Below are 9,990 nucleotides of genomic sequence, written 5' to 3' on the forward strand. Positions count from 1 at the left end.
TGTCAGTGATTATTTTCATTACAATGGAAGCAATCTTTTTAATTCTATGCCCCAAATACAGTGTTCGCATCAACATCTTTGTCCTGCGTGTGACTCAAAGGTCTTTATTTCTGTCATTCAAATGGTTGATATCCTGCAAACAAAACTGGGACAACTTTCCCCTCAAATTCCTATTTCTGAGAAGAGAAAAGAATACGTTTAAAAAGAGCCACATACAGCCGCTCCGAAATTGTCTGTCCATGGTCTCAACTGAGGAGCTGTTACATGTAAGAGGAAATCAAAGCTGAGGGCAGAGGGTGCTTGTCTCCTAAAACACAAGACATGCCGTAGATCATTTGGGGAACAATGTTTTGAGTTTAGCGAGATTTGTCAGGGACTAGAGTAAGGTGGTATCATCGTAAAGTGCCATCCACAGAAAGCCCTAGTTATTGATTGGGGAAAAGAGATTCAAAAAACATGAGCATTGGACATCTCGCCACTAATACCAAGATCCTAACTTGCCCTGCTCACCCGGTGTGGGGAGCGTGACCCTGAGCAGCATGGCTGTCCTGTCACCAGCTGCTGCTTGGAGTGATGGTGAAAATAATCTAGAACAGCCCAGATTTCTCTCAGTTTGTATGGAGTTCATCCCAAGCCCAATTTGGGGGAGCTCCTTACTCAGCTATCCAAAAGAAAACAACAATTACAGCAGGTCAGGCGTGTCTGGTGAAGGGCGCTTACTAGTTTCTAAGACAGGAACATTCCCCTTTCCTAAGTCATTTTGGGGCTTCATCATCTGATCTAAGTGAGAGGTGAGGTGAGCACATTTTCTTTGATAGCTATACTCACATATACTTGGGCTAGGATTTCAACAAATATAATTCCAGAGAAATACCTAACTCCCTCGCGTTGTGATTTGGTTGATGTTTGGGACGAGGCAGATGAAGTTGACGAAGGGAGCGTGTTTCTAGATAGAAGTGGCCACCTTCGCATGGACCTCCATTCTCACAGAGTCTCCCCACCAAGAGGGGCCATGCCGACTCAGCCCAGAGTGCCTGGAGGCCCGAGGGAGGCCAGAGAAGACCTCTGTTAGGAAAGCACATAGTCACCAGCTTGGCAACTGAGCAATCCGTGAGAACACTCCACATGCAACCCAAAGGTTACAGTTGTCAGCCCCCAAAGACACCATTTCATGCCCAGATAGTCATTATCAAAGCGACCTATTGTCTCATTGTTCAGCTGCCCAGGGATTGGCCTCTGGTCTCCATTCCCAAAGGAAACCCTTTCCCCAGAAATGATTTGTTCTCCACATGTCCTGGCCCTATCCCTCCCTCCCCACGGGAGCTGTGGCTTAGCCTGCAGCTCCTTCACTTGAAGCCAGCATCCTGAGAGCACTGGGTTCCATTGCCTGAAGGTGGCCACGTGAAGAGGGAACTCTGAAAACCCCATTTTCTTTCTTTTCACCCTCATTTTGGCATGAATTTCTGTGTTCTTCTAACATCTTGTAACCTTCTCTATATCATGCTTTAAAGTGTAATAATATGATTTTTTAAAAGAAATTTATTACTTGTTGCAAAGATCTTTTTAAATCAGTCTAGATTTAAAGAAAAAATAAATGGAAATCATTGACAATTCATTTCACATTAATGGTCTGAAAATAAACCAAAGGACATTATGTGTGCATGTGTGGATAAGTGCACACAGAAATGTATATACACATGTAGACTATATACATGTGTGTATATATGTGTATATATATATATACACTTGTATAAATGTATGTACACACATATACCTAAAATGTGTGTATGTGTATTTATTAAAGAAACAGACACCACATTCATTGCTAAAAGAATATTCAGAGAATATCAAGATGATTCTGGCTAAAGAAAAAAGCCAGTGGAAATTCAGGTGAAAATGTTCATTGATTCCCATGACATCACTTCTGTAATTTTGCAGCTCTCTGTACAAACATTAAAAGTCTTATATAGCAGCAAAAATATAAAACAGTTGTCCATATTTTCACAGTTGTGGTATAATTTATGAAATTAAAAAATAAATTATCAGCTTCTTAATAGAAATGGTCAGTTTTGATATGAGTATACAGTATATAAAAATATATATAGTGCTATATATAAATATTTGGTCTCTATTTCATTTTTTGCATCAGTATTAACACCAAAATATGTCAAGCTAGTGTGTTTTTATGAGACCCCTGATCCTAATGCAAGAGACAGTTATTTATAGCCATTTATTTTAAAAAATGAAGATAAGCAAATAATAATTAATCAGGTTAATATTGTTACTCCCTGTGACAAAATTTTATAAGTAAATTTCAAAAGACATGTTGTAAATTAGGAGGCTCAACAATAAAACATTACCTTCCAGAAATTATGTGGGATGTGCTGTATCTCACATGAAAACACTTCCATCCATTTTAAGGGCAAATAATAAAAAGTTGCCAAAGAGAGGTCTAAAACGCCTGCTTTAGTAAATATGCATGAACGATTTATAATTAGCATATAAATCATACACAAATTATGATCTACAGCAGCATTTTTCAAATTCAGGTTACATTCATTAGTGGGTTGTAAAATCAGTGTAGGAAGTCAATTCTTTTTTTTTTTGAGATGGAGCCTCAAGTTGTCCCCCTGGGTAGAGTGCCATGGCATCACAGCTCACAGCAACCTCCAACTCCTGGGCTCAAGCGAGTCTCCTGCCTCAGCCTCCCAAGTAGTTGGGACTACAGGCACCCGCCACAACGCCTGGCCATTTTTTGGTTGCAGCCATCATTGTTGTTTGGCGGGCCTGGGCTGGGGATTCAAACCCGCCACCTTAGGTGTATGTGGCTGGCGCCTTAGCCGCTTGAGCCACAGGCCCCGAGTCAGGAAGTCATTTCTTAATAAAATAGACTAGGATGGAGTGGAATGGACCACGCATATTAGGGAGAAGTATTGTTTACTGAAGCACTGGTTTCGGGGGGTGTGCGACGTGTGTGTGCATGTGTGTGTATGTGTGTGTCAGAGTGTATGTACTGGCTCACAACGTAAAATACATTTCTTATTGTGGTCATGGTCAAAAATCTTTTAGAAACACTACTCTAGAATATACTAGTCAGGCCAGGCTAAGTTTTGGTTTTGGTTTTTTTTTTGGCCGAGGCTGGGTTTGAACCCGCCACCTCTGGCATATGGGGCCAGTGCCCTACTCCTTTGAGCCACAGGTGCCGCCCTCCAGGCTGAGTTTTAATATTGTAATAAACAGCCTCAAAATCTCAGTGGTTTAATACAACACTGGTTTTTTTACCATCCACACAAATTCCAATGAGGGTTCAAGTCATCCCCCCAAACCACAGACCTCCATGCAGTGGCTCAGGAATCCAGGCTGCCTCTGTTGGAATCAGAACATGAGGCTGTTACAGTCACTGCCCAGAAGGGAACCCACAAAGGACCATCCTTTTATGTTCAGCCCAAAGGAGCCAGTTTCTCGCACTGCCTACTGGCCAGTGCTGGTCAATGACCCTTTCTACATGCAAAGCAATCAGGAAACATGGGGAAACTCATGGAATACCTAGTGAGCATTACAGTCTCTGCCAGAGAGTGCTGACTTTCCCATAAAACATAATCCTAAGTACCAATTTACATGGTGACCTCTCTTCATGGAGGGTATGGTGAACATTAATTACTACAAGCTAGCAGAACCTTACCTCATATGATCACACCGTCTATTCCAAGCTGGATGGAAGGCAACGGTTAAAACTTATACTTTTCTCTTCTGGCCCCATGACCAGGAACCACTGACTGGCCACAGGTGACAGGTCAGCCCCTTGGTAAGCTCCTGCTCACAAAGACACCAAGCAAGCAGCTGAAGGAGCAGGTGTGACTGGCTAGGGCAGCAGCATGGTGGAGTTATTGACAGGGCAGTGTCTTCGGAGAATAAATCTCAACTCAATAACCCTGTTTCTTTGAACAGCACATAAGTCAAGGTGGCTTTTTATGGCATTTGGTTGCTTTTATTCAAGCCTAAGAAAATGGAACAAAGTATTGTACTAATCAAGGTGCCTGAATTATGTCCTTCAGTTTCCCAAATGCCATCAGAGTTTTGAGGTGACTTCATTCCCCAGCAATGTCCCAACCACAAACTTACGATAGAAAAATTTTAGGATAAACATGATTATAATGGCTGCTTGAAGACCCTTTCTTAGAATAGAAGCTTCAAGTCAAAGAGAGAGCTAAGTGGGATTTTCCAACATGAAGGTGAAGGAAGAGACAAGTGGAGATGCCAGGTTAACAGTGTTTTCCGATGTGGAGATTGAAGTTGGCAGCAGCTCCTGCTGGCGCAAACTGCGTCAGGGAATCAGCAAACTTACAGCCCTTGGACCAAAGCCTGCTCACTGTCAGCTTCTGTAAACAGAGTTTTGCTGGAAGCAACCATGCCTACTTGCCCTACTGTCTCTGCTTCCCTGCTACAGTAGCAGAGTTGAGTAGTTATAACAGTTATAGACCTATGATCCAGGTCTTTAGAGAAAAAGTTTGCCAACCTCTGCCCTAAATCTCCCTGGTCCACCTGAAGGCCATGTGTGAGCAGTTTCCACACATACCAAAGGCCATTCTGTCTCTCTACTGGGCTGCAGAGATGTACCAGACCTAGGGTGGAGCAGGTCAGAGGGGCCAGGGCAACCACACCAGGGTGCCCCTCAACCAAGGAAGGGAGGGATGAGAGCTGGTGGATGGACAACTCAGCTGCCTTGCTGCCTGCTGGAACAATCTGGAGATGCTCTACTCGGTCCCTTAAAGGGTCCTAGTGGGATGGGGTCCCAGCTGCCCTGTTAATGCACCCTATGTTGATGTGTCTCTTCCCTGGTTCATGCTCTCTCCTTCACCAGTCAGAAGACAGAAACCACACCAGTGATTTTAATGGAGAGAATTTAATATAAAGCACCATAAACTGAGTATAAGGAATTTTTACCTAGTTAATTTACTGTCACTGAAGTGTAACATGGACCAAGAAGTCTTGGGAGTTGGGGCCTCATAAGACCACTACTGTGCCACAGTGAAGGTAAAGTTGATGTGTCCCCAGTCCTGGCGGGTTCCTGAGGCGTCCCAGCTCTTGGAGGGGACACCCAACCTGTCTTGCCTATGCTCCCAGGAGGTAAAACACAGGCGTGTGCACTGAGGCCTGAGCGGTGAGCTGTGCAGGGCAGAGCCAGAGCACAGGCAGTAGAGGTCTGCTGTGGCCCTGCCCTTGGTCATCCAACCTGAGTACAGGGACATGGGGTCAAAAGACTCAAGAGACAACTGGCAGCAGGTTTGCTCTGAGGCTGCCGGGACAGCTGGCCTTCTAGTATAGGAACCCACAGTTTCTTCTGGCAAAACAAATGCTTAGAGGTATGGGGGCTGAAATTTTCTCAACCCATCTCAACAACTTTGAATGAGTAAGAAAGGGCTAGGTGGCCAGGCACGGTAGCCCTCAGGGTCTGGTCTGGGGCTAACCCAACTCAATCCAAACCTCCTTAAGTTCTCCATTGCTACCAAACCCTATTAATCAGCAATTATATTTGGGATCTTTGAGGTTGCAAGCAACAACAAAACTAATGAAGACAAACAAGCAGTGAGTCAAAAGCATGTGGAGTGGCCCTCAGGCCTGAAGCGCATTCTACAAAAAGGACAGTGATTAGAACAGATTTGGGAACCTAGCTACATGACGAGAACTGGGGGTGATCTCATCAGAATCCCCTCAGCAGAGCAGAAGGACCTAGCTACATGACGCATACCGACAGTGATCTGGGGGCCTAGCTAGATGACGAGAACCGACGGTGATCTGGGGACCTAGCTACACAACGAGAACTGACGGTTATCTCATCAGAATCCCCCCAGCAGAGCAGAGGGAACTAGCTACACAACGAGAACCAACGGTGATCTAGGGACCTAGCTACATGATGAGAACTGACAGTGATCTCATCAGAATACCCCCAGCAGAGCAGAGGGGCCTAGCTACATGACGCATACCGACAGTGATCTGGGGACCTAGCTACACAACAAGAACTGACGGTTATCTCATCAGAATCCCCTCCGCAGAGCAGAGGGCATTTGCAATCTTAGTTTCACAGGACTCAGATTTCAAATTTCAAAGAGAGGGCATCTGAGTAGTCTAGTTTGGGTCACTGCCACACCACGGCTGGAGGAAGGCAGGGTGTCCTGACCGACGGTCTGGTCAGGGCCACGTCCAGTGTGGGACGAGCAGCTCCTCAATGCACAATCAGGCTGCTGCTGACGGGGGCGGTGTTTCTGCGCAGGTGAGGGCAGCACGTACCACCCCACTGTCTTAGGTGAGGTCTGCCCAGAAGCCAACCACAAGACAGAGAGTCCAGGGCAAGCCATTTATTTAAAAGGAAGCTCCCAAATTTAGGGGAGAAGGAAAGTGAAACAGGAAAGAATAGAGACCAATACCAGGTACATAGATAAGTGGGTTTCTTTGTGGCCATCTGCGGCTCAAACCCACTAGTGACCTTCAAGCAACTACATAGAGTAGGCCTAAAATGTATCCCAGTGGACAGGTGAGAGCTAGGGTATTTATCCTCCAGGTCCTGTCCATCCTGGGTTGAGGGCTGCTCCTGAGAGCACAAACTCCCCAGGACACCCACCCAGCCCAGTGTACAGACCACGCATGCTCCTATGGCCAGAGGAAGCCCTAAGGCAGAGGGGCACCACGTTCACAGCATGAAGCCTAGGAGTGTGGACTTGAGCCACCAGAGGCAGGAATCTGGGCAAGGCACCTTGGCAGCAGATACAATAGTGAGGAGGTCACTGACTCAGATGCCCGGAGATGAGTGGGCAGGAGGCTGCCACACAGCTTCTCTGCAGAGACAGCCTGGGAAGGGCTCACTACTGGACTGCACTTGGGGCTGCATCAAAAAAGAGGGGACCGAGACCCGTCACCAGAGCTGCCGGCAGGCCTGATCTGAGCCCCAGCTTTACTAACAAGATACTTCTTACCAAAGAAAGGCTTTTGTGCTTGCTTTCAGAGATCTCAGGGAGAGAAAAGGCCAGAAATGAACCCATTCTGCAGCTCTCCAGAGGAAACAGAACCGAGCAGGGATAGTGAAGAATAGCCATCAAGTAAATGAGCAAATAGGACAAATGCCAGGGACCCTGGGGGGGTGGGGGGGTCAGGGCCCTGGGGGACAAAGAAAGAGCCTGCCTGGGCCTCAAAGGTGCCACTGTAGCCAGCCCCACCTTTCACACCATGGGCTCAACTCCAGGCTGATGTGAGCCTGCCAGGAAACAGCACCTACCTGGTCCCTGCCCCTCACCATGACTTCACCTCCCTCCACTGTGCCCCTCCACATCCTTTTATTTCTCCTCCTTGAGCAGGCCAGGCCCATTCCTCCTCCAGGGTCTCTGCACTTACACACCCCGCCATGGTCAGATGCACAACTGGGGGAGTACTCAGAGGGACGGTGCCGCCCCGTCATTCAGACCCCACAGCACCTCCTTCCCGGGGTCGTCCCTTCACCACCCAATCCACAGTGGAGCTCCAGTCACTCAGGCCCACCACGCTATTCCAGTCCCTTCCTCGCGCTGTCTCTCATTTTCTCCTTGTTATCTGCTTCTGTGCACTTCCTGCCTCCCCTGCTGGAATGTGACATCTCTGAGACCAGGACCACATCTGATTGGTCCTGTCTCCCTAGTACCCAGACTGTGCCTGGCACAGGATAGACCCCAATTCTTTTTTTTTTCTTTTGCAGTTTTTGGCTAGGGCCAGGTTTGAACCCACCACCTCTGGTATTTGGGGCCAGGCCCCTACTCCTTTGAGCCACAGGCGCCACTCAACCCCAGTTCTTTATTGACTGAATATGACAGTGACCTTCCTTTCCAAAATGATACCCCCTGCCTTTTAAAGTAAGAACACTAACTAAACACATAGTCCAAAAATTTAAAAAGACTTAAGAGGAAAAGACATGCTTGGCAGTGGCTGTTAATGCTGAATATAACATACGCATAGGCCCAGACTCCTGATACTTCTGGGCTCCTGCTAATGGGTAGTTTTCATCATTCTCTCTTAAGCTTTTAAGTTGTAAATATTTCAAAACTGCGCAGTGGAGTGGGTTCTCATTTATCTTTTAGAGACAACAAAACCTTTTTTTTTTTTTTTTTGAGACAGTCTCAAGCAGTCACCCTGGGTAGTGCCATGGCATCACAGCTCACAGCAACCTCCAACTCCTAGGCTTAAGGGATTCTCTTGCCTCAGCCTCCCAAGTAGTTGGGACTACAAGCACCAGCCACAATGCCCAGCTATCTTTTTGTTGTTGTAGTTGTCATCGTTGTTTTAGCTGGCCCGGGCCGGATTCAAACCCACCAGCCTCGGTGTATGTGGCCGGCACCCTACCCAGAGCTACGGGCACTGCCCAAAACCTTATTTCTTTCTGGAAATCAAAACCTCAAGTGAATTCAGAAAAAGATTGTTTAAAGCTCTAAATAGAAAGAAAAGGTGACTCCACTTAGTATTCTATTATTTGTAAAAAGAAATGAGTGTAATTTGTGGCTGTCAATTTATCTAACGATGTATAGCTGCCTTGCCAGATGCTTTTTTTTGGCCAATCCAGTAATCCGTTTAAGCACATTCACTGAGGTGCCCTGAGAGAACTCCACTACATCTAAATTCTGAAAATGGCATAAAACTTACTTTTTGAACTATTATTAAAAAATAAATGAATAAGGACAATGTAAAAATGTTGCAAAGATTCTGATTTGAAATAATTTCTTTTTCTTAGGACCTGCATGCATGTGTTTGCATATGTATCCACAAGAGAACACGTACACTCCTGTGTGTCTCAGCACCATCAATACATCTGAGAGATCGCCCATTATCCACACAGCACACGGTCTGGCACAAAGTATATGCTCAATAAATGTTTGTTGGACTAATTAACTTCTCAACAAGGAACATATGCAGCCATGTTTGAGTGAGCTCCTTAAAACCTCATCTAGGATTGTAATTTCCTAGGTGAGAAAATCTTAAGTATCTCAGACAAAAGTACATTCTGTCCACATGCAGTGGCACATGGCACCGAGCCCTCCCTACACCAACTGACCGGCACTATTTGTGTGTATTTCCAGGCCCGACTTCCAAATGCCAGCACCTGTACTTCTTTGCTTAAGGCTCTCTCAGTCCCCAGAACTAACATCACAAAAATATACCTCTCACAGGCTGGCAGGAGTGAGTGGATTAATACCTCTGCACCCTAGGGAGAGTGACTCTGAGACCTGTGTTCCACTCCAGCCCACTAGAGTTCCTCAGTGGATTAGGCTCTAGTGGCCCTGGGTGCCAAGTGATCTGGTGACACACCTTTCACCTGCTCCCTAGCCTTCCCTGCAACCTTCGCCCTCCCCTGCCGGTGCTTCCTAAGATCATATCCCAGTGAAACTTTCCACATGCAAATCTTTGCTTCAGGATCAGCTTCTGGGGAAACCCAAACAAAGACACATCCCCTGAATCATCTCTAACAAAACACTCATCCTCTTAGATACATACTCATGCTTGAGATGGAATTCAGACGAGCAGTGTCATCAACTAGCATCTCTCTGGGTGACATCCAGACACCATCTTGGGTGTCTAAGGAGGTTTTTTTTGAGACAGTCCCCACTATGTGGCCCTCAGTAGAGTGCCATGGCATCACAGCTCACAGCAACCTCAAACTCCTGGGCTTAAGCGATTCTCTTGCCTCAGCCTCCCAAGTAGCTGGGACTACAGGTTCCTGCCACAACGCCCAGCTATTTTTTGTTGTAGTTGTCATTGTTGTTTTTGCCAGCCCTGGCTGGGTTCGAACCCACCAACTTTGGTATATGTAGCTGGCGCTATAACTACCATGCTATGGGCGCTGAGCCTCTAATGAGTCTTTAAATGAAGCACGATCAAGAGTGTGTCCTTTTCCTAAACCAGGATGGTCTGGGGACTTCTGACAGTGGGGTAACCCGCCCACATCCCCAAGCCCCGTTAATTAGACAAAGGAGG

This window comes from Otolemur garnettii, unplaced genomic scaffold (genome assembly GCF_000181295.1).
Source record: "Otolemur garnettii isolate 467f Iridium unplaced genomic scaffold, OtoGar3 scaffold00208, whole genome shotgun sequence".
In the NCBI taxonomy this organism is placed as follows: Eukaryota; Metazoa; Chordata; class Mammalia; order Primates; family Galagidae; genus Otolemur; species Otolemur garnettii.